Here is a 26,343-nt window from a genome sequence, read left to right as displayed (position 1 = left end):
AAACGACCAGCAGCGGATACATCAGCCCCTTTCTCTATCAACAGTTTGGCAATATCAATATGACCATTCTTACAGGCACAGGACAGGGGTGTGAAATCCAAACCACCATCAGCAGATACATCAGCCCCTTTCTCTATCAACAGTTTGGCAATATCAATATGACCATTCTTACAGGCACAGGACAGGGGTGTGAAACCCAAACGACCATCAGCAGATACATCAGCCCCTTTCTCTATCAACAGTTTGGCAATATCAATATGACCATTCTCACAGGCCCAGGACAGGGGTGTGAAATCCAAACCACCAACAGCAGATACATCAGCCCCTTTCTCTATCAACAGTTTGGCAATATCAATATGACCATTCTTACAGGCCCAGGACAGGGGTGTGAAATCCAAACCACCATCAGCAGATACATCAGCCCCTTTCTCTATCAACAGTTTGGCAATATCAATATGACCATTCATACAGGCACAGAACAGGGGTGTGAAATCCAAACCACCATCAGCAGATACATCAGCCCCTTTCTCTATCAACAGTTTGGCAATATCAATATGACCATTCTCACAGGCCCAGGACAGGGGTGTGAAATCCAAACCACCAACAGCAGATACATCAGCCCCTTTCTCTATCAACAGTTTGGCAATATCAATATGACCATTCATACAGGCACAGAACAGGGGTGTGAAATCCAAACCACCATCAGCAGATACATCAGCCCCTTTCTCTATCAACAGTTTGGCAATATCAATATGACCATTCTTACAGGCCAAGGACAGGGGTGTGAAACCCTCATCATCAGCTGCAGATACATCAGCCCCTTTCTCTATCAACAGTTTGGCAATATCAATATGACCATTCTTACAGGCACAGGACAGGGGTGTGAAATCCAAACCACCATCAGCAGATACATCAGCCCCTTTCTCTATCAACAGTTTGGCAATATCAATATGACCATTCTTACAGGCACAGGACAGGGGTGTGAAACCCAAACGACCATCAGCAGATACATCAGCCCCTTTCTCTATCAACAGTTTGGCAATATCAATATGACCATTCTCACAGGCCCAGGACAGGGGTGTGAAATCCAAACCACCAACAGCAGATACATCAGCCCCTTTCTCTATCAACAGTTTGGCAATATCAATATGACCATTCATACAGGCCCAGGACAGGGGTGTGAAATCCAAACCACCATCAGCAGATACATCAGCCCCTTTCTCTATCAACAGTTTGGCAATATCAATATGACCATTCATACAGGCACAGAACAGGGGTGTGAAATCCAAACCACCATCAGCAGATACATCAGCCCCTTTCTCTATCAACAGTTTGGCAATATCAATATGACCATTCTCACAGGCCCAGGACAGGGGTGTGAAATCCAAACCACCAACAGCAGATACATCAGCCCCTTTCTCTATCAACAGTTTGGCAATATCAATATGACCATTCATACAGGCACAGAACAGGGGTGTGAAATCCAAACCACCATCAGCAGATACATCAGCCCCTTTCTCTATCAACAGTTTGGCAATATCAATATGACCATTCTTACAGGCCAAGGACAGGGGTGTGAAACCCTCATCATCAGCTGCAGATACATCAGCCCCTTTCTCTATCAACAGTTTGGCAATATCAATATGACCATTCCCACAGGCCCAGGACAGGGGTATGTAACCCAAACGACCAGCAGCGGATACATCAGCCCCTTTCTCTATCAACAGTTTGGCAATATCAATATGACCATTCTTACAGGCCCAGGACAGGGGTGTGAAACCCTCATCATCAGCTGCAGATACATCAGCCCCTTTCTCTATCAACAGTTTGGCAATATCAATATGACCATTCTTACAGGCCCGGGACAGGGGTGTGAAACCCTCATCATCAGCTGCAGATACATCAGCCCCTTTCTCTATCAACAGTTTGGCAATATCAGTACGTCTTTCTATCATAGCTATTTGAAGTGGTAGGGTTTTATCTACAGAAACTGACCTGCCAGCACCATGTTGTAAAAGTGTCCTGACAATCTCTGAGTGTCCATTATGACATGCAATATGCAAAGGAGTTTGGGAACCATCAGCTGGCAGTGGATATGCTAATCTATCTAGCAACAGCTGTAAAACATTGGAATACCCTTTACTACATACAACATGCAATGGCGAACAGTTGTCAAAGTTCAGCATGGTGAGATCTGCATTTCTTGTAATCAGAATATCAACAACATCTGTTCTCCCCTCTTGGCAGGCTAGATGAAGAGGCGTGTTTCCGTCTTTATTCCTGGAAGAGATGTTACATACACCTGCTAGTATCAAAACACTCCCTTCATGGCCTGCTTTACACGCTAAGTGGAGGGGAGTGTTAAAGTTGCAATTGACCAAACTGAGATCAGCCTTCCTCTCCATCAGACACTTTAACACTTCTGTATGTCCTCTGTATGCTGCGACAGCAGCTGGTGTTGATCCGGCTGAGACAAGTCCTGCCTCATTCAACTGGGACTGCAACTGGGCATTTATGTCACATCCATTCTGAAGCAGGAGCTGAACAATGTCTTTATGTCCATAATAGGAGGCCAGATGCAGTGGGGGAAGATGGAGAGTTTCAAGACGCTTAGTTTGACCCTTAGAAATGTCAATGCCATAGACAACGGGGCGGGGTGCCCAGGACAGAATTCCACCCAGTTCCATATCTTCTAGAAGTAGTTGCAGTATTTCTGAATTGCCACTCACACAACACAGTGTGACACAAGCTTTCCTCTCCTCATAAAGAATGTAACTCGAAAGGACTTTGTATAATTCAGCATTTCTTCCAAAACACATCCAGTTCAGGAAGGAACCACCATGTGTTTTATCACATGTCTTAAAAAGTTCTCTTATATTTCGTTGTACTGAGGTACCCATTCCAATGGATCGTACTAATGTAGAAGCAAAACTATGCTTTCCAAAAGCTTCATGGGTCAAAGTAAATGCAAAGTTGTGCTTTTCTATCTCTGTTGCAAAGTGTAATGCCAAATCCTTTTGTCTCCTCTTATCCAAGTAAATGGCAAATCCTGGGTCATTCTTCAAAGAAGTCCAGTGCACCTTAACGTGTCTGTATATAAACAGAGGATCTAGTTCACATATATATTGAACAGCCAGAGCCTTGATGATTTCTTCTACGTGAGATTGTGTTTCTTTATACCTGAACTGTACTACTGAATCCTGTGATGTGAGTAATGACCCACTCAGGTTATGTAAGGACTGTATAAATTGCTCTTTACTCATTTCCTCCGTTCTGACCAACTGACAGGACCACTTCAAGTGCTTCTTTAAAGGGCACTCTTCTGCTGCATCATACAAGCTGGACAAGATCAGTTTTCCTTTCTCCAAACAAAGTAGCGTCAGAGCTGCAAAGTTTGGCTTCTGGCTTTTAAATAAAGCCTCACACTGTGGACGTGTTGAAGCATGATCTACAAGAGACAATGGTTAAAAAATCTGTGAATCTTCTTACTTACAATACCATCGATTTGGTGGTAACTGAGTTAAAGGATCGAGCTGAAAATAATCTGTCATATGGTTTTTAAAATAGGTAGTCGCAAACTACAAACTGTAGATCCCAAAGAAATATATAAAAAAAAACTAATTCATAGAAGCTACAGGTATTTATAATTATTTTTCAGCAGACATTTTATCTTATTTGGCGACCTGTAAGATCATATGCCAGTGCTGCTAGATCATGACCTGTTTATATGTGAAAGCTGCTTTCTGATTGACTAATGTTGACCTTTTTCATAGGAAGAGTCACTTATGGCAACGCATGTTGTAAGGAAAGTGGGTAATTAAACGGAGCAAGACACCAGTAGCCGTTTACGGTACCTCGTTCTGTACAATGATGGGATAACTAGAGGGGTTACTTGAAACTAATGGTATTAGAACCAGTTACCTGTGGATGGTTGAATCAGTTTTATCAAAAATGGTCATGATCCTTGGTAGAAAATGAAAAAGGTAAGTGAAATATCACTCTAAAGTGCTTATATGAAACATAAGGGTCGTAGCATATTTAGTGTATGTATACTGAAAATCAACCGTTAAATTTCATTAAAAATCAGTGATGACACCAGATGTTCACTGGCCAGTTGTAAGCATTTCTTCCCCTATCTGCAGTGCCCAAAACTCATTTTCACATGGATCTTGGCCTTTCAAAACTCTATTTTTTCTCGATTTAAAAGGCAATTATATGTATTTTGTGCTTTCAAAACAATTTGCTTAAAGACCAAGCCAAGACCTTACCAAGCTTGTGTTCACAAGGTCCTACTTCCATCAGCTCTGGGTAATCCTGTACAGAAGCTTCTGCAGTTTCAATCTTCATATCTTCCTTGTCCGTCTGAATTCCACTGCAGTCATGTGGGATGCTATTTTCAACACTGAAGTTTCTGTCTCTAGTTGTCTCAGTATTGCCAAGGGCAGTGGCAGCTGAAAGAACATTTTCTACATCAGTCATGGAAGAACCTGCAAACTCCTCCTTGGATGATAGAGCACATGCTGTTTCCTCTGAACATTTTACATTTTCAGTTTCATACATTACAAAAGTCACAGGTGTCGGTCTAATGCCTGAAACACTAGGTGTTGGTTCACTGCTCGACGAATCAGGTGTCAGTTCATTGCCTGACACATCAGTTGCTTGGATCTCTGTCTGGCCAAATTCAAATTCAGTTTCTGCCTGCTCATCAACAGCGGTCACCATATGTGTTGCCTCCACAGCAGACATCATCCTCCGTTTGACATACTGTCGATATGCAGCCACATGGCAGTTTCTCATCAAGCATGGGGAGACTCCCGCAACAAGGGCTTCTGCAGCCTGAAACAAGATAACACTTCTGGTGAAGTTACACAAAGGAGTTTGGCTGCTTCTACCCATGTTTAGCTGTCTGCATTTGGAACATTAACGATGTTCAGTGCAAAATCCCAAAGCATCAAAAGCCACCTGTTCACCACAGGTTATCATCTTGACATAATCAAGTTAGGCGATCAGTTGTGCTGTTCTCTTTTTTACAGTACAAGTACCTTTCGCCATAGTCAAAATATAAAGTTATACAATAAGAAATGTCCCAAATAGTCAAAAGGCATCAGTTAACTGCAACCCCACTGATATAACAAGTTTCACGAATTTATTCTGCAGTTTGGAAGTTGTCCTCGTAGTCAGGGATTGGGCTGAACATGTTGATCTCTATATCACCCTTTTTAATACAAAAGCAAAACAAGGACATAGAAATCACAATCAGGAAAAGGACACTTTGGGGTTAATCAACCATTTCTATTTACTATTTAGTCCACAAGCAAACGAGAACAGATGTGATCACTTGCTATAATTTATTCATCTCAGAATGATTCTGTGTAGTGTGTGACAGCTGAACACAGAAGTTACGTCCCAGCATCAGGTGAAAATATCTCAACGGACAGGATTACTTGGTTGAGCTTTGACAGACACTTCGAGAGTACACAGAACAGACTTCAACTGATCGAAGGGAGACAACTCATAATAATACGGCTGTCACAACTAGCCTCACCTTACTTCTCGTTACACAATACCAAAGGTTTTCCAATGCACTTTTAGAGTAGCGATATGATTATTTTGTATTACCCATGCTTTCAACAGTCATTCCATTTACACATGGGTCTGACCTTTAAACTACATTCCAAGCATAGGAAGCTGATTACATCAATTTACATCAACATGAACATCTTACACCATTTTCATAGCTGTCACATGCCTCTGTCTTCAGTTTTTTACATGTGACGCTCTGGCTCAGCGAGCAGGTGATTCTGATTGAGTGTGGTAGAAACTTCAACTGATTGAATGGATATTACTCATTACAATACAACTGTCACATCTCGTCTGCTTACCACACTTCAACTGATTGAAGGGAGATAACTCGGCTGTCACATCTGGTCAACATACTGTCAGCACCGACGTGGTGAGTATACTGCAAACACCGACATGGTGAGTATATCGTCCCTACTGACATAGTGATTACCTTGTACCAAAGAAATGTCATGATGTACAAGGGTCTTCTCACCATGAGAACAAAGACTCCACAGCTATTGCCATCAGTCTGCGGGAATACTGGGCACTTCACCAGCCTCCAGAACCTGAGTTCTTCTTCCACAACTCTGCTCCGGCACTCCATATACTTCCTGCATAAAAGGCAAAAGGAAATGATATCAGCCAGTCAGAATGTCTTGAAAGGATGTAATGCACAAAAAAACAAGCTAAAGAATAAATGAATCTTCATTATACGTATTATGATTTTTTAATTTTTTTTAAAGAATTATATTGCATTGTATACAACAATGATGTTGGAAAGAAGTAGCAATCCCTAGGACATTATTGCACATTGACTGACTAACATATCATGTGAGAACAGAGGTATCATCTTACATCCACTGCTGGGAAACTTCAGTTTCCAGATCTTTTGATGGCCGTGAGTTAATAACACACACTGTTCTATCCCCAACATTTGCTGCAAGTAGGACCCAGTGACTATTCACACAGATGGGCATCAGCAGCATGTCGTACTTCTTGAGCTCAATCTGCAACAAGCAGAAATTGTCCATGTGACCTGTAATGTCATAGTGTTTGCAAGTATTGTAAGTCAGTGTTGAATTTACAGTACATTGTTTCATTTAAGACTCGGCTGAGGGAAGTGATTATCATATTGAGGCTGGAAGGCTAGACGGATATAGACATGTCGTAGAATGTAATATTGTAATTTTCTGATGATTGCAGACCCAGAGAGTAAGAAGCTGATTCATATGTAAGAAGGGCAGAGTCAATCATATCGCAATACAAGACCTGCAGATGCGTGAAGATCACTTTCACCCTGGACCCTAGACTGGACCTTGCAATTTGAGCCACAGTTGCAGTGAGAGGAAATTATTATCATATTTCATATATACATTAGATTACTCTCCTTCCTGATGTCATCGCTGCATTTATTGTCACTTAATGTGTAGAGTTACTCCAAGTTGTACTGCCACTGAAAGTCCTTTGTAGTGATTTGTATTAATTTGGGAACTAGGTTTATTTTAGAATCACATTTGTTAATTGTATCTTTGTCTTTGTTGAGTGATGATTTCACATCAGATATTTTACTGTCGGAAATCAACACCCTACAACGTGATCCTAAACATCAGAATCATGGTGACGTTAATGATATTACTATTATTATATACCTGTTCAAATAACCACTGAGAGTAGTTCTGCTTTTCCCACAGTTTATACTGGAAACATTCCATGATCCAGACAGCTTGTGATTTAGCATCCATGTGTTGTTTCTGAACCAGGTACAGATAGGCATGGATGACCTGCAACATCAACAAACACAAATCTTTGTTGTTGAAAAACATATTTGATCCTAAATCAACTTACTACAATAGGTGATATAATGTGAGGTATAATATCAACAGTAACGAGGGTGTTTCTTCTCAAACTCATATTATTGCCAGTAACTGTGTCCATGATACTCACACTATCGTCTAGCCATGATGTACCTTCTAGCCTGAAGATGTCACTTCCAGAGACTGTGTAGGTACCAATCCGGTATGAAGCAGAAGGATCAACATCTATTGTTCTCTGTTCACTCCACGTCCTCTGTAAATGATGCGGGTAAATCTTCAAGGTTTCTAGAAATGCAAAACACTCTGATTTTGCTTCAAAGGCTCCGAGAACAACTGCTGCCAGCACTTCCAGCAATGAAGCATCATTCTGAATGTCTTGTCCTAGGAAATGTGACTCTAGTATCAACTGTTGTGTCCGTCTGAAGTTTCCTGCCCACAGTCTGGATACTTGAGCAACTAGAGAAACAGTTGTTTCTGGTAAAGGTGGCTTGGCTTTTGAGGCTGACTCCCCAATACACCTTACAGGTAACATTTCCAAACAGACAGATCCTGAGGAAACTGACTCTTTGAATTCACAATCAACTTCTGTCTTCAAGATTTCTTTCATCAGTGCAATGACATCAGTGAGCTGTCCCGAGCTGTTTTGAGATTCAAAGAAGCATTCCAGAGCACCATGCGACGTTTGAGTTAAAGATGTAACATTATGTTGTTGGAGAGTATCAGAGTGGGAGCCGGTTGCATGGCCATCCCTGTCCAGGTTTGGTCCAGTTTCAGCACTATTATCAAGTGTTACAACAGAATTTGTGGCTTGAACACCATTTGAAGACACTCCATCATCCTCAATGATCAGACAAATAGTTTGTGGTGGTCCAGTGTTACTGACAGTACCTTGGTTTGTCATATTCAAGTTTACAGCATTTCCATTTACCAGCACTGAACTTGTAACTGCTATGGGACTTGTCTGTTGACTGCTGCTAGGATACACATGGTTTGACTGCACAGTATTATGTGAATGATTCTCAACCACCGAGGCAATGATCCTATTATCACAACTGGCCTCCATGTTAGGTACCCCTATCATGTTTTCTTCGTAAATAGTTTCACACAATTCAGCAAGTTTATTTAAACGTGTTTGTGGAGACATTACGTCTGCTGTATCTGTTGCCTGAGGAATGTCATCTTGACTTGCAGGAACTAGATCATGCGGTGTGAGATCAGGAAGAATTTCTTTTTCAGTCTCTTGACGAGCCCTCTTCTTTCGCTTTCTTTTATTCTTAACATTCTTTTGTGTTCTCTTTTCTCGACACCTAGTGTTGCTGATCTGGGACAATGACCGAGGAATCATTACCCCAGGAACAGCAGATGACTGTGCCTGATTCTGCAGCTGTTGTTGTAGGTCTCTCGGTTTGATTCTGCTGTCCTTCAAAGCCAGGATGACCGAAGGACAGAGGCGTGTGTAAGACTTGGAGGTGTCTTTTGAATTACCATGAGGAAGATCCACAGCAACACTTTCATCCCCGAGATATTGAAACAGGACCAAATTGTTATGATTTTCGAGCAAGACATATGCATGTTTCTTGAATCTTTTGTCTTTACCTCGACTGGTTCGCAGCACAAAGAAATGTTTGTAAAATTTAGGATTAGTTCTAGGTTGCTTACGGAGGCCGTCATGTTGGAAGTGATACTGATCACATCTCCAGTCATCTGGTAGAAAAAGAAAAATACACCATCAAAGAAGGTACCATGTGCAGTCTTAACACTCCAAACCCATGTATTGTCCTTAACTTCTTTAAAATAAAGAAAAAATATACACAAGGCCAGGTTTACAAAAACCGCAATGAAAGCAGTGAATCAACGGCCCTCAAACAACCATAACTACAGCATAACCTTGGCTGCATTATATGGTAGATTGCAGTAGGTCACGGTCAATGGAAGTTCGCTGTCACATCGAAGCTGAGGAAAATATATATGTGAATAGTCCTGTTAAAAGTAACATTTGTCCCAATGCGGATTGCATATACGCATTAAACTGCAGATTCTGGTGCTACGCTCTGAATCACCATATCGCTGGCACTCCAGTTCAGCAATCTGAATCACTCCTTTCAACATAAAGGACTTCAAACGGGTAGTGTGAGCAAGTTAATTAGTTAAAATATGGAGTCACGTCGGCAGTATTTCAGTCATATTATGACCATGAGCGTTTAATATTAATTAAAAAACAAACTTACACAATATAAATCGATAAGGTAAAATAGCAAGACCATCACATATTTAGACTTAAAACTAACATGTACCTGTGAAATGATATTATTATACGGATGGATGTCCGAGGACTTACAACGTTGGACATACGTATTTACTTAGTGGCTCCATTTATTAATCAAATACACCGTTGCTAGGAAGACATTTAGTCGTACTTATCGTTGAAGTTTTACCTTTCTTGCAGTCATCCGTGTAGTGGAAAAGAAACACCTCCCCCGCCCTCGGTCTGACAGGGGGTTCCCGGACCACCCTCGACCAGTCAGGGTTGTGGAGTATGTCGAGCACCTCTCGAGAAGTGAAGGACGTCACACTGTACTGGTAGGGCATCGTGTCAAGTTTCATACAATGTTCTGTCAACAGAGGAGGAAACGAAATTGAAAGACCATCGATCTGCACAACTTGGATTCGATGACATATTTCAACCAAGTCAACAAGCCCGGCCATCTGATCCCTTTAATCGCCCTTTACGACAAACATGAAGATCAGTTGTATCCCGGATCTTCACGCCTATTAATACGACAAGCATCGATTATATAAGGACGTCACCGCAGACCCTGAACATTCAAAGATACGTCGTGTTTAAAGACTTTCTGCCATGAAAAACCTCTGTAAATGTATATTAACTGTCCACGGGACGTTCCAAATTAGATAAATGTGTGACGTTTATTTGTGAATTTACGGTAGTCTTCTGTCACTGCAGCACCCGCATATCTCTGTGAACCACTTTGATGCCGAAGTGTTAACAGATCAACCTGTTCACGTTATGTACAATCTAAACGAGCCATCCCGGCTCTGTCTAAAGTATAGTGTGATTGCCATGTGTGGCTCGACAGTCACGATATGTGACTGCGAATGGTTGTGCTTGCGTACAAGGTATGCTCATTATCAACTAGTCTCTCGTACAGACCCTGACGTATATATATATATCCAAGAAAGCCTACGCAAGTCTAGAAAATGTGACAAGTCTAGATTTCCTTAGCTTCAGGAAATGAAGAAAGTCCCAGGGCTCCATTTCATTATATCAATTTTTTTTTGCTATGAAGGTTGGTTTTTTTTCAGTAAAATATCTTCATTTCAGAGACTAGCTGTTAGTCTAATTATCAAAGTGAACTTCGAGTTAAGAAATACGAGAAGTCACAGTATTTAACGGCAGACACATATTAGATGATCCTGCGCACTAAACGCATTTGTGACAAGAGAGGCGGTACAACGAATTGGGCGAGTACACTTGGCTGCTAAAGGTAGCTTGACGATTATGCACGTGCAATACATGCTAACCGTGACATGAAATCAACACCGCATATTCCTTCGAATGATGAGACTGCAATTTCAGGCATAAGATACTGATATTTCACGCTAACCTTTGGTTAAGACGAAGACAAATAGATGATTGGGGCATTGACAAGCATTTTAGATATTCAACAATTTTGTTAAAAACAACCCCAGGAAAATGTCATTTACTTCGTGAAATGGATCGGTGGTCCTAAACATATTGTGTTGATTCAATTCGTTGGGATTGTACCTGTTCCCAAATCGAGTGTGCCATAACAATTCATGCGTGAAACACACGGGGAAAATGAACTTCTCGATATTTATCAGACAACCTGTCTCCCTCTTGTTTCAAGTGGATCGTTCTGTGGGGCGATCCCAAGTATGCAAATTGGGGTCATTTGTCAGGTCGTGGATGATCTTATATGTGTTTACCAGTAGATCGCCGTTGACCTACATTGATATGAACGCACGACTAAGTACTTCACTCGACGTCAGACGATTATCAATGCTTACTCAAAATGTAACCACATGAGACAAACTCAATAATGATTTTGAAAAGGATAATGCGACTGTTTAGCACACTATTAAAACCTTTAATGACTGTTCGAGGTAATGTTCCTTGCCGGAATAACTTGGTTTTGCTGAATAAGTCTTAAGCCACATGCAGCTATCTTCGCCATTTACACATGTCATCGGTTTGCGATTCTGTTACTGTGTTAGTGACCTTAGTTACAAAGTTGTTTACGGGAAAACTAAAAGAGGTTTACTATGGTAACTAACCCTGCGTGGTCAATTTTAACACGTCACAATTTAATTCTGGACTCACAAAAGTCCAGAATCTCTAAGCACTGTGGCCACTCTCTCACAAGGGATTTGGCAAAATTAAACATGCAGTTGTTATGTATATGTGCTAAGGATGAAAAAATGAAAAAAAGTTTTTTCGAAAACTCAAAATTTAAACTCGCTCGCCCATGGGCATTCCCATGGGCCAACAGTGGCCTATGGGCAGGCCCATGGGCGAGAGGGTTTAATTTCGTCCAGAATAAATGTTTTGGAGGTTGTAAATGAATGAAAAAATGTTAATAAGTATCATGACACCAATTTCAGCTTGTTGTGACTTCACTCTGCTAACTGACAGCGATTTTTAAAAAAATCTCGCCCATTTGTGAAAAACATATTGGCCCATGGACGAGAATAATTACTTTCATTGAAAATACATGTTTTTTTCATGCTTTGCAGTTTTTAAGTACTAGTAAATGAACGTGTATTTATTAGTGCCGCGACACGAAATAAGCTTATTTTGACTTAATTCGGCTAATTTAGAGTGATTTTGTAAAAGGTCTCGCCCATGGGCGAAAAGCATTTGGCCCATGGGTGAGAATATTTACTCTTACTCAAAATAAATCTTTTTCCATGTTTTGGAGGTTGTGAATGGATGAAAGTATGTTCATAAGTACCGTGGCACAAATTTCAGCTCATTTTGAATTAATGCCGTTAATTTAGAGCAATTTAACAAAATTTTACCCATGGGCGAAAACTATTTTGCCCATGGGCGAGAATATTTCCTTTTATCCTAAATACATCTTTTCCAATGTTTTGGAGGATGTAAATGAATGAAAGTACATCTATGAGTATCATGACAGAAATTTCAACTCATTTTGACTTAATTCCTCTAAATGAGAGCCATTTTAAAAACTCTCGCCCATGGGAGAAAGACATTTTGGCCCATGGGCGAGAATATTTGCCTTCACTCAAAATACATCTTTTCCTGTGTTTTGGAGGTTGTAAATGAATGAGGATATATTTATGAGTATCTTGGCACAAAATCCAACTCATTTTGACTTAATTCTGCTAATTGAGACCGACGTTCAAAAACATCTCGCCCATGGGTGAAAAACATTTGGCCCATGGACGAGAATATTTCCTTTTCACTCCAAATACATCTTTTCTAATGTTTTGGAGGATGTAAATGAATGAAAGTGCCATTATGAGTATCATGACACAAAATACAACTGATTTTGACATAATTTTGCGAATTCAGGGCGATTTTTAAAAAATATGCCAGAATAATTACTTTTACTCAAAAATACATCTTTTCCTGTGTTTCGGAGGTTGTAAATGAATGAGGATACATTTATAAGTATCATGGCACAAAATTCAGCTCATTTTGACTTAATACCGCTAATTTATGACAAGTACAAGAATCTGGACTTCCACTTAAATTTTGATTGTTTTATTTTATTGTCTTGGAAGTTGTAAATTTATGAATGAAAGTGTGTTTATAAGTATCATGACAAAAAAAAGATGAAATCATTCCGGTCTTAATTCGACTAATCTCGCTCGTGGACGAAAATATTTTCGTTTGCTTGTTTTCCTTATTTTGCAAACATATGGTTTAAAAATAGGTGAAATTCTAATGACAATTCAGTTTAATTTCGTGAGTTTAGTTTTATGTCGCACTCAGTAATATCCCAGCAATATGGCGGCGGTTTGTAGATAATCGAGTTTGGACCAGACAATCCAGTGATCAACAACATGAGCATCGATCTGCACAATTGGGAACCGATGACATGTGTCAACCAAGTCAGCGAGCCTGACCACCCGATCCCGTTAGTCACCTCTTACGACAAGTATAGTCGCCTTTTATGGCAAGCATGGGTTGCTGAAGCCCTCTTCTACACCAGATCTTCACGGGTCCCAAACACAGACCTTTACTTCCAGCAACATATACAGTACACTTAGAATATTAAGCCTTGAGATTCTTTTGAATTTAGGTATTCTATAAATATAACAAAATTCAAGCTATATCTATGAAGTTGAACTTATTTGTGAAAGCCCTAATCAAGAATGACCGAACTTCAGTGACTATGCTGGGACACATTAATAAACAGTGTTGTGAGATCTTTAAACTGTATTGAAATATGTCTTGTCAATCCCACTGACATTCGCCAAATATACTTACCTAGTAGTTTTAAGTGTACCTACCCAGTTTAGCATGTTTCGTATTAATAGTGTGGTCTCCATTTTTAGTACTTCCCGTTTGCCCGTCCCGGGTTTTTTCGTCTGAGGTTTTATGGGGTATTCTCCTATTTGTCAGATCAGAAATAATCTACAACAGGGATAGGTCACTCGCTTGTTTTCTTTACCATTTGTACTAATTAGTATGTGCCTCGTCATGCTTCAATGCACACAGTGACCTGGTTCGTTTCCATCGCAACTTCGACTGCGTTTAACAGTACTTCAGCCAGTTTACTGTATCAGTCGAAATCTTACAATGAATGAATGAATGAATGAATGAAGAGCAAGAAATATATGTGAATGAATGAAAGAAATAATAAAAGACAGAAGTGCATATGTGAACGAATGAGAAAGAAATATTAAAAGAAAGAAGTACATATGTGAATGAATGAAAGAATAAATGATACACCACGGCCACCCCTTCCAAAACATGCTAAAGAACGCAAAACTATCGTTAGATCACATGTGTTAACATCAGCTTGTTATCGTCTCCCTGGTCAGACATAACAATTGTCAGACAGGTTAAAACAACAAACTATCCGGTTGACTGCACAGCTGCCTGACGTAGTATACCCACATCACCTGCTTTTCCTGCGTAAACTTCATCTACATCACCATCCTTAATATATTGAGCAGAGAGCACAGAAGGCCGTATAGCTGTAACCACTGAACCGTGGCGTCTCTCCGCTCCCAACTTCACAAGTGGGGATGTCCTTTTCTACCTCTTCCATTAATCTTTAAAACATCTAACAAGCTCAACGCATACAACTTTTTACTAAAATGTGATGTTATACATACTCATGAGAGTAATTTTAGGTATTATTCAGTTGATAAATTATCATTTTATGATACATATATGTACAATATTTTGCTTTGATTCTGTAACTACTCACATTATGACATTGAGACCATTCTGACTTATCGAGTAAAATACGATTGTATAGTTCTGAGTTTGAATCTTGGCATATTTTACCGGTTTGCACTCTACCTTTTTAAAGGGGGCGTGCATATTTTGGTCGTTTTTAGTATTCCATCTATTCGTTTAGATTTATTGATTTATTTGTTTTTGTTTTGTTTTTCGCTGCTAGTGGTCCTGCTAGTCTGCTTTGATAACTGTAAAAAAATTCTGACGTTTGACGAGCGGAACATGAAGTGTTGTTATCAAGTATGTTATGTAATTATATTATTGGTATGGAGTGTGGCATTGATATACATGTTTATGCTTGCCAATCCAGTCACGATTACTTGAGGAGATTCGTTTAAACTATAGATTAAAGTATCCATACTATTAATGTGTAATCTTTACATTGGGCTATGAGGAATACGTAATATAATCAAGATTGATTTTGCGCGTACTTTTCTATTTTTAAATAGATTTTCACCATTTTGGCTACAGTCGAAAAGATTTACTTTGGCTTTCGTGATTGTGGTCTCTAAGTATTTTAGAAATTATGTTGTTGAGACAGCTGGGAACTGTTTCAAAATTCATTTTCACGAGATACATTCTCCCTTTTTACCATTTCTCAAAATGAACATGTAACCGTTTACACAAAGGTATCTTCCCGTAAAATAAGTAGGACGAAACGTGAAGTATAGCAGTGCATTTGCCATAACTGAAGTTGTTAAAATGATAATGAAAACTGTCATTTCCATCATTCACTTTGCAAGCAATTTTATCAAGAAACTAAATAACTCATTACTAATGGAAGGAGTGAACTGAAAGTCCAATTTATTAACTGAAGTCACTGGTTGAACTCGCTAACATCGATTCACTTACATTCTGGTACACGTGTCTTATTTCGTTTCCGGAGGATACACATTTTACTTTTTTTAAAGAAAACCCGTGCCTAATCCCTTAAAACAACACCGTTGTCACTACACCAAACGATTTTGACCTTGACCTAAAACAAAGGTTTAAATTAACTTACAGATTTACCCCGTAGACATCCCTTTCTGAATAACAAGTTTAACAGCTGCGCCGAAATGCTGCTTACCTTATAAGAAGTTGTATGTCCATAGAACTTTCTCTGTTTTTTTTATCAAATGATCATGACCTGAACAGATATTACTTTGTCAGAGACTTCATGAGTGATTTTCAAGTTCTAATCCACAAACTGATTTCCACTTTTTCATCATTCTGACTTTTATCTCAGTTTGTTGAGTATCTCAGCATAACTCGCAAAGACAATGAAAACTGAGCGGAACGATGACGCTTTCTGTTTCTTCCGCATTCACTTACGTAATTTCCGCAAAGCGCCTACGACAATTTGCGCCGAAAAAGTCGTGTCTCGTCCGCTGGTCTTGTTTATTGGAGTAAAACAGCTGCCGCTTTCAAGTGTATTTTACTTGTCATATACACAATTCATCCATGGGTCACATTAGGTCATTATGTGACACCAGATTTGAAATGAACAGGTGTTCGTGAATGTATATGGATGAATAAGACTGATTGCACAAGACGCACAGCCAAATATCTCACATTCAACGGAAATCTCGAATTGATTATTTTATAAGGCGTCGAGCTGACCAGTTGGTTTTGGTGTTGTGTATAAACCTCCTTTGCAAGAACTTTGTCAAGCATACCTGCTTTGCCCTTTTGCAAGACCTGCACATATTAGTCTTTTAAAGACATTGACATTTATGTGCATGTGCTCTGGAAAACCTTGTCCGACACGATATTCCTTCCAATTTAGTTATTGTGTGCATGCTGTATTTCAATTTTGGAAATGTGCTTAAAACATATTTATTTTGATTCTCAAAGAATCTGTTTGTCAGGTTCAGTCCGCCCAACACATTCTTATTACATAAGACGCTCGTGCATCCTGAGCAGCATGCAGAGGCGAGATTACGACGAATCACCATGCTGGTTTAGTAGATGATATTCTATGTTGTTTTGTTTTCCACTGTTGCCTTTCTTGTTGCAGATGAAAGATTCCACCTGTAACATGATTTTATTCTTTGTTCATTCCTGTTTTCTCATCTTTGTGAGATTATCTACTTGCACTTCTGTCAGAGAGATACATTGTTCACGTTATCTACCCATTAGCGTACAGATATGTTTGCCTTTTTCTCTTAACATATCAATAGCTTTACATACACAGTTATATTGCATTTCAGTCGCATGTCGGAAATCAAATACGATTTGTTTTCTCATTATTCATTTAAATGTGCGTAGTCTTAAAGATAAAATTGACATACTTGAGGCAGAGTTTGGCTCATACGACGTCATATGTCTTACTGAAACATGGTTACATGATGGTATCAGTAGTAATGATATCCTAATTCCTGGCTTTCATTCACCTCTCAGAAATGATAGACAGAGTAGAGGCGGGGGAGTTGCAGCGTACGTTAAAAGTAAAATAAATGCCGAATATATGGAGAATTTAACTATACCCGGGCTTGAGGCGATATGGATAAAAATAAGATGTAGAAAAAGGAACTACCTAATAGGAACGTTTTATCGCGCAGACAAAACAGAAGCTTATTGGGATTTAGTCGAAGATTCTATCAATAACGCTACTGATCTTAATATGGATACAGTTGTAGTTGGCGATTTTGATATTGATCTTTTTACAGATACAAGTTATAAAATCAACCAATTACAACTGCTATTTGGACTAACACAACGCATAACCGAACCTACAAGGATTACACCCAGTTCTAGTACATTAATCGATCTCATCTTCGTCTCAAGCGTTAGCACTCTACTAAAATCGGGTGTTTTAGATCCTGTGTGTAGCGATCATTGCCCTGTATGGCCCCTGTATATGTTACTATTAACGAGTCGATTGCACAATCGATCAATTACAAGAGAAAAATATATAATTATACGCTAGTTGATTTTGATGGGATTAAAAATGCCCTATGTACTCTTGACTGGCATGCTATCTTCGCCTCTGAAAATATTAACCGTATCGCAGACGACTTTACAGGTACAATTCTTGACGTATGAGATAGTTATATTCCAAATAAAGTCGTTACGATAAGGCCCCGGGATGCCCCCTGGATGAGTAGTGAGGTATGTAAATTGATTTCGTAGACGCAATCGCCATCATAAAATCGCAAAAAGGCGTAACTCATCATCTGACTGGGCACTTTTTAGATCGAGTAGAAATAAAGTTATATCCGCGGTAAGAAATGCAAAGAGGAAGTACACGAATAAAATTGATGAAAAGATAAACAATGAACACGGTACAAAAACATGGTGGCATCTAGTTAAGAATTATGTAAAAAGTAAACATATCACCAATATTAACACTTTTCCTTCGATAATCCATAACGACAAACTATACGATGACAGTGCTGAAACAGCAAATATTATGAATGATTTCTTTCCAGATCAGGCAAGAGTAGATGCTCCAAATAGGGATATTCCCGAAATTCACTCAGCGGTAGATAATCCATTATGTGACCTAACATTTAGTTCGCAAGAAATCTACGATATTCTCTTCTCTGTTGACACCACTAAAGCAACAGGCCCAGATGGTATTGGCAACAAATTTCTGAAAATGAATGCAAGAGAATTAGCAGTTCCCTTATCTGAAGTTTGTAATATATCGTTAAAGAACAAAGTGTTCCCCGATATTTGGAAGGACGCATTAGTTGTTCCTATTCACAAAAAAGGCAGTATAAATGAATGCTGTAACTATCGACCAGTCGCACTAACAAGCTGTGTAGCAAAGACTTTTGAACGATGCATTTTCAAACACGTATTCAATCATTTTAGGGATAATGAAATACTTACAAACATACAATCCGGTTTCGTGCCAGGTGATTCAACAGTAAATCAACTAACGTACCTGTATGACTTTATATCGAGTGCAGTCGATAGAGGTAAGGAAATTAGGGCTGTATTTTGTGACGTGAGTAAGGCTTTTGACAGACAGACAGACAGACAATGGTTTATTTGTGTCTCACTTCTGTACAGCATGATATACAACAGATATAAAACATATGTAAAAGTACAGAACCACTCAATGTGAGTTATGAGAGACAGTAGTCGTTTCAAATCGTAAAACCTATAAGCATATATAAGATGTAGTAAAAACATACAACTGGTAAAACATTATGAGTATAAAAGACGTTTCCTTCTCTGTAATATTAACAAGCAGATTTTGGCAAAATAATAAAAAATATCGGCACTTTGACATATCAGCATTTTTGCAGTATTTGTTAAATCATAAAAGTCCTCATCACGGGAATAGCAAAACGAGAAAAGTTTTTCTCTAATATCCTTATATACATCACAGTGAAACAGTACATGAAACTCGTCTTCGACACGATCGGCACAATTGAAACATTTCCTATCTGTAACAGGTAGGTTTTCATATCGCCCAGTTTCCATTCTTATTGGGGCTACACCACACCTAAATTTGGCCATAGCTGATCGGTAACACCTAGGCATATTACAGGTAACAAAGGGTTCAGGGTAAAAGTCATGTTTAAAAAGCCTGTATGTTCTTAGCTTGTTTAAACCCCTTCGACCTTCTTCGAGATTTAACCGATATTTCCAATTTAAAATATACTCTTCCATACATTTATTTTTTACTTCTGTACAAATCAGGTTTTTACTTGGGCTATAGGATGGATTTAAAACATACCCCATATCAAGGTCACTGAGCTTTTTTCTAAGTCTAAAATTCCAATTTCTAATACTCATTCCCGCTTTAACTTCAGCCCACTTAAAAACAAAGCTGTTAATTCTGTCAGGCATGTATTTAAAACGGATCCATTGCCTAGCAACACTTGTCCATTGTCTAACACTGGGTGGTATCCAACCCATATCCCCGTTGATGGCTACATTAGGGGCAAACTTTCCCAAGCCAAGGAAAAATTTAATGGCTCTATTCTGTACAGCGTTAACAGCAGAAACATCATAGGTACCCCATATGGCGGAGCCATAATCAAGAACAGACCATACCATACTGTCATACAGTTTGGTATATGTATCATAGTGCATACCCCCCAATAACTTAAACCTTGATATAAGTAAGCCGAGTGCTCTGCTAGCAGATTTGGCCGCTGTACCTGCCATTGCCTTAAAATCTAAATTTTCAGTTAAAAGGAGTCCAAGGTAGGTATAACGGTTGACAACTTCTAATATTTCTGGCCCAATATTAAAGACAAACTTCGTCCTGTGTTGGGACGGGTTCCTAAAATGTACAATTTTTGACTTTTCACTGTTAATGTTAAGTTTATTTTCCAAACACCAGGTATGAAGAATATCTAATAACACATTAAGGTCATTTTCATTTTCCGCCAGGAGTGCTAAGTCATCAGCATATGCTAGTGAGGCTATCTTGGCATTATTTATGTCAACGCCGATATCACTGTCATTTAGCAAATTGAGGAGGTCATTAATGAAAAAGTTAAAAAGCACAGGGGAGAGTAAGCAGCCTTGTTTCAATCCTCGATTCACACCAAACCATGGCGTTAGATGCCCATTTAGCCTCACACAGCACTGTACGTCTTTGTACAGGGACAAGGTCTAGCTTAAAGGTATTATACACAAGCTAAGACGTTATGGTATCGGGGGTAATTTGTTGAAATGGTTTGAGAGTTATCTAGAGTTCAAAGAGTTGTTATAAATGGTTATACGTCTAACCAAAGATCACTCTTAGCCGGCGTTCCACAAGGCTCTGTCCTAGGACCCCTACTGTTTATAGTTTATGTCAACGACATTGTTGAAGGAATTAACAGCAATATCCGTCCCTTCGCAGATGACACGTCACTTTATACTATAATAGACGATCCTGCCGAAACTGCTCTGTGTCTTAATAATGATCTTCGTAAAATTTCTGATTGGGCCGACAAATGGCAAGTTACATTTAATAACAATAAAACAGATTCTATACAATTCTCTCGTAAAGTGCGGCCGAGCCCAAAACTAAATTTAACAATGAAGGGTTATAACATTAATGGTGTTAATAGCCATAAACATTTGGGACTTACTTTACAGCATGACTGCTCCTGGACAGACCATGTTAACTGCATCGCTAAAAAGGTCGCACCCATGGTAAACTGTCTTAGAGGTTTTAAATATCGTCTTTCACGGAAAACTTTGCAAACAATGTACATACAATTTATTTTGCCTATTTTCGACTACTGTTGTCACATCTGGGACAACTGTACCAAACAGCAAGCATTAACACTTGAAAAACTTAATCTTGATGCACTCAGAACTATTTGCGGTGCTGTACGCGGTACGAGTCATAAGAAAATTTATGATGAGACAAATTTCCAACCACTATGTACTCGTAGACACATCCAAAAACTAACATTTTTCTATAAGATGGTTAATAATTTCACTCCAAAATATTTGAGCAATCTCGTCCTTCCTAAGGTATCTGACACAGCAAACTACAGTTTTCGAGATCGTTTGAAGCTCCTAACTATCGATAGCAAAAGTGCAATTTATGCTAAGTCATTTCTCCCAGATACTGTAAGATTGTGGAATTCTTTGTCTACTGATCATAGAGAATCGGCTACTCTGGGTAGTTTTAAGAAAAAATTAATGTGTCATATAATTATCAAACCTACTTTAATTTAAACTCAGGATCAAGATTCTGTCAGATTATTCATTCGCGGCTCAGGCTCGGTTGCAGTGATTTAAACGCACACAAATATGAACGATTTTTATCTTCAAATTCGTCTTGTTCTTGTGGCTACTCTTACGAAGATCCAATTCACTATTTTCTTTCGTGCATAAATTACTCTGACATAAGACACAAAATGCACTTCTATACCAAAGGATATGATATCAAATCAATACTATACGGCCACCCTAGTGGATCTGCTAACGATAATCAGGAACTATTAGAATCTATCCATTCTTTCATTGTACTCTCAGGCAGATTTGTGTTGTAATAGTAAAGTGAAACTGCACTTCCGACATTAATGATCTTAATGATATAAGCGGCTATGTTATCACGTTTTGATTGTTACATTCACAGAAAGCTATTGTTTATTGTTTGATATTTGCATGCTTTTCTCCTCATGACTGCTTTATATAAGTTACTTGTATCCCGGAGCGGTATTAACATAAGCAATATATTGCTTGTTTACCAATCCAAATCCCCTTCTGGAAATAAATATGTTTAAACCAATCTGGTTCGTTTAGCAAGCAAAATATTGCTTCGATTAACACTTCACCAGTACTATGCAATTTTACAGAATACACAAAACCGGATACACAAAAACGACAAATTATAGCATTGTGATTAGGGGTATATGGGGTTATAGGAGTCCCTTTTAATCCACCGAGCCAAGTCCTACACGCCCTGGTGGGGTGTGGATTCACGGGAGGGGGAAGGGAGGAGATGACCAAGCCAAGGAAGACACAACTACTCCATACGCTATCATGGTCTTCCTTACTGCTTGAAGATTGACCTTTTCTCACTGTGGTCTATGATGACTTCGGTGAACGGAAAAAAACTTATTCACCGTGAAAACCAGAAAATAGTTGAATCCGTCCACGATTTTATCATACAACACAAAGCTTGATTTTTATTTTTTTAACAGGAAACTAATTAACTTGTCAAAAACCTTCTCACAAATGTTCAGTGTTTCTACAAAGAGCTAGTCAGACACAACAAACCGTAACTTTATTTTTCATGTTTACTTATATGATAGTTGTATTTGATGTAATGATATGTATGCATATGTTATTATATAATAGTTCATATGGATGACGACATATGCTTCATTAATATTTTGTATTATATGTTGCATGGGTGAGGTACAGTAAAGCTTGTTCACTAGTCCCAGTCACAGTTTCAAAACACACAAAAATACAACATAGAGATGTGTGGAGACAACAGAGACATATGGAGAACAGCAATGTCATAACTGAACAGAAATCATTCCCTCTATTGGTGAAGGCCTTGTGGGATTAGTTAAACAAAGAAATCTAGTCGACCATACCGCGTAATCCTCTTACTCCTTAAAAAAACAACTTGCCTGGGTATTACGTAAGGAGGTAATCAGACGTCAACACTATGGCGTTCGATGCTCCGGACATGAAGGAAAACAAAATACGTTATACCAGGGATACTCTATAACAGGGATTGGTCACTCGCTAGCTTTCCTTACCATTTGTACTAATTAACGTGTGCCTCGTCATGCTCCACTGCACACGTCAACTTGGTTTGTTCTCAGCGCAAATCGGCTGCGCTTAACAGTATTTCAACCAGTTTACTGTCGGAAACTATCGGCATCTCCCGGAGTAATACTCGGTAAATTGGAGTAGGCTCCCCTGAATGTTGTCACAACAAGCTGGTTACACTTCCTGTCGCCGAATGATGCATGCGTGGATTAATGAGAGGACTTGAGAATGTGTTTACACATTGCCTTGTTCAAAGACTCTCTGTTTATGTGACAATTTTGATACAGCGTTCGAAACGATCGCCAGCCCAGAGGCCCAGCGTCGGTTGTTAATGTATCAGGCCAACAGTTTCAGTTATCTGCAGGCCCATGTGGTCTTCTGTCAATTAGATCTCATTTCTTTTCAACTAGCATCGTGCCCATAATTTGTATTAATGTTCAGGAATTATCCTTGATCCCTCATGTTAGGATAACTTCCAGTTTCACTTCATAGTATTATATATTCAGTGCCGCATAGGAATGTCAGCAGTCTATAACTAATATAAACTTCTCTGTGCTCCATACACTTCACTAATGGATTTTGTAGGGACTGTGAAACTCTCTACAATGAAGACTATTTTGTTTTTATTGGTTTGATTTCAACAAAATGGGTATGCAGACTTTAAAGACTGCAAGTGGCAGCAAGCCCTGATGGCCAAATGGCAAACTAAAGGTTATTATGTTGTTATATGTATTTGAAATGACCTGTTACACAATTAAAATGTCTCATTATGTTTTAGTGGTTTTCTGTTTGTGTGGAATGCTTAGGCTGCATAAAAATATGTTTCTCAGGCACATTCTTTTCAAAAGTGACGAGTAAGACTTTGATTTTTAATTTTTGATAGAAAAAATGTGACGAGGGAGGAACACATTTTTATTTCTTTTTCCTTCAGGAATACAGTTTGGAAAGTTAAGCACATGTTAATGAGTTGTAGATTCAGTCACTCTCATTCTTACAGACACTCAGTCTATAATGGACAAATGGACGGTCGTGGCAAAGTCGAAATTATTTTTTTTAAGAGGGCTGTTAATGAAGATGACCAGATGTCTTCCTGCATGTGCGCAATTGCATGGGTACTGACAGAATGACAACTGACACAGTCACTCCCCCCGAAAATAACAGAAAGTTTAAAACCATCACAAAGCGTTAAAAAGTCCTTTGCAGTTTTGTCAAATATCAACAATAGTTTCAGAACTAAAACATTCAAGCATCAAAGGCATCCATGGCAGATTAGAACAGATCAGATATGTCATACCTCATACTTTCACCAGATAGAATATTCCCCTCAATACTTAGAGGTGTCTTTGAAAGAAATGAATTTTAGGACGACTAAACACATTCAAACATTGGCTTGTAGTAATGAGTGATCAGATCAGATCAACGATATGTCATATTTTTCACACACATGAAATACTTGTGAATGTATACACCCTACCAATTATTTTTTTAATTCATAAAATCATCACTATTACTTCCAAACACCTCTCACCAGATGGAACTTTTTTCCCTAACAGAAATTAAAGGTGTGTGTGAAAGAAGTTTTTTGAGCAATAACTAGAAACACTCAAAAAATGCTGTGTAGTATTTCAATGGCGGATCAGAACAGATCAGCGAGATGACACGTTTTTCACACACCTCAAATAAATCCTAACAATATGTTTAGATTATCAAATTATAAACATTACCTGCAAACACCTTTCGGGTCATTGTATATTCCCCTCATAAATATTTAAGGTGCATGTGAAAGAGGTTTTGGAGCAATAACTAGAAACACTCAAAGTTATACTATTTCAATGGCGGATCAGAACAGATCCGCGAGATGGCACATTTTTCAACACCTCAAAAACACCCTACCGATTTTTTTTAAATTATAAAATTAGCACTATTACTTCCAAACACCTTTCACTAGATGGTATGTTCCCCTAATGGAAATTAAAGGTGTATGTGAATGAAGTTTTTGAAGCTGAAACAAAAGCACTCAAACAACGCCGTGCAATATTTCAATGGCGGATCGGATCAGGTCGGCGAGATGGCACATATTTCACACACCTCAAGTACGTCCTAACAATTTATTTTAGATTATGAAACTATCACTATTACCAGCAAACACCTTTCGCCTGATGGTAAATTCCCCTCATAAAAATTAAAGGTGTATGTGAAAGACGGTGTTGAGCAATATCTAGACACACTTCAAACAACGGCGTGTAGTATTTCAATGGCGCATCAGATCAGATCGGCGATCTGCCACATTTTTCACACCCCCCAATTAAACCCCAACATGTTTTTAAGTCACAAAACTATCACTATTGCTTGCAGATACCTTTCAACTAAAGGTATAATTTCCTGCTAAAACATAAAGGAATGTGTGAAAGAAGCTTTTATTGACGAAACTCAGTCTATCTTCGCTGTGTACCGATAATTGAAGCCAGAGAGTTACAAGATGCCGACTTGAAACTTTACTACAAACATATTTTCTTATACTGACACTAATTACAAATATGTGACTAGAACTGAAGTAACAGAACAGGTGACTTATGTTCTACGTGTAGGATCCGAGTTGTCACAACACTCAGCGAATGTAATCAGCTGTTGAAAATGAACCGAGCTCAATCTTTAATACTAAGCTGCCGCCATATTGTCTCCACTGGTCACGTGACAAAGCGAGACATACGTTCAGCGGTTTTTCGAGGAGTTTCCACTCCCCTCTCTATATAGGCTCCCTGGTTATACAGTACAGTAATGTGGTCACTATGAGCGAGGTAGACAGTCTGATGAGCACAGCTCATTACGGAAATCTCTTGTCTTTGAAGCTGGTCGTTGAGACGCTGAAGCCTTCTGTCAAGTTCTCCTTTACTCTTTATTGTGGCCACTGTGTTACAATATGCAGTTTACATTGCTCACAGACCCTCGATTCACGATGATGCCAACTTTCTCGACTACTGTTCGTGCGGCGACTATCATTCAGGAATTGGTTCCACAGCTAATTCTTTCACCGATGCCTTTGTGTATGTGTTTTAGCTCGTTAATAAAGTAGAGACGAGTCTTCTGCTATTCTCGGGCACAAGTTCTCCAAGGCAGTCGACGCTCCGGGTGTCATTAGAACAGTGTTGAGCACTGTCACACTCCACTGCTTTTCGACAGTCCTGTTGTGTATCTGAGGACACCACCATTCTCATCGGTGGATGAAATGGGGTGAAGAAACCCCGCATACTCATCACATTGCTACACCGCATTTACCATAACGAATGTTTAAATATCACTTTATGTAAATAG

General features: G+C 39.0%; 1 pseudogene; it reads right to left on the bottom strand.

The window, feature by feature from the left end:
* Window positions 1–26,343, bottom strand: part of LOC137271826 (uncharacterized) — a 41,396-nt pseudogene that overhangs the window by 9,108 nt on the left and 5,945 nt on the right.

Source organism: Haliotis asinina, chromosome 2 (assembly GCF_037392515.1).
Source record: "Haliotis asinina isolate JCU_RB_2024 chromosome 2, JCU_Hal_asi_v2, whole genome shotgun sequence".
Classification (NCBI taxonomy): Eukaryota; Metazoa; Mollusca; class Gastropoda; order Lepetellida; family Haliotidae; genus Haliotis; species Haliotis asinina.
The sequence above is the reverse complement of the archived record's forward strand: the minus strand, read 5'-3'. Positions and strand labels throughout refer to the sequence as shown.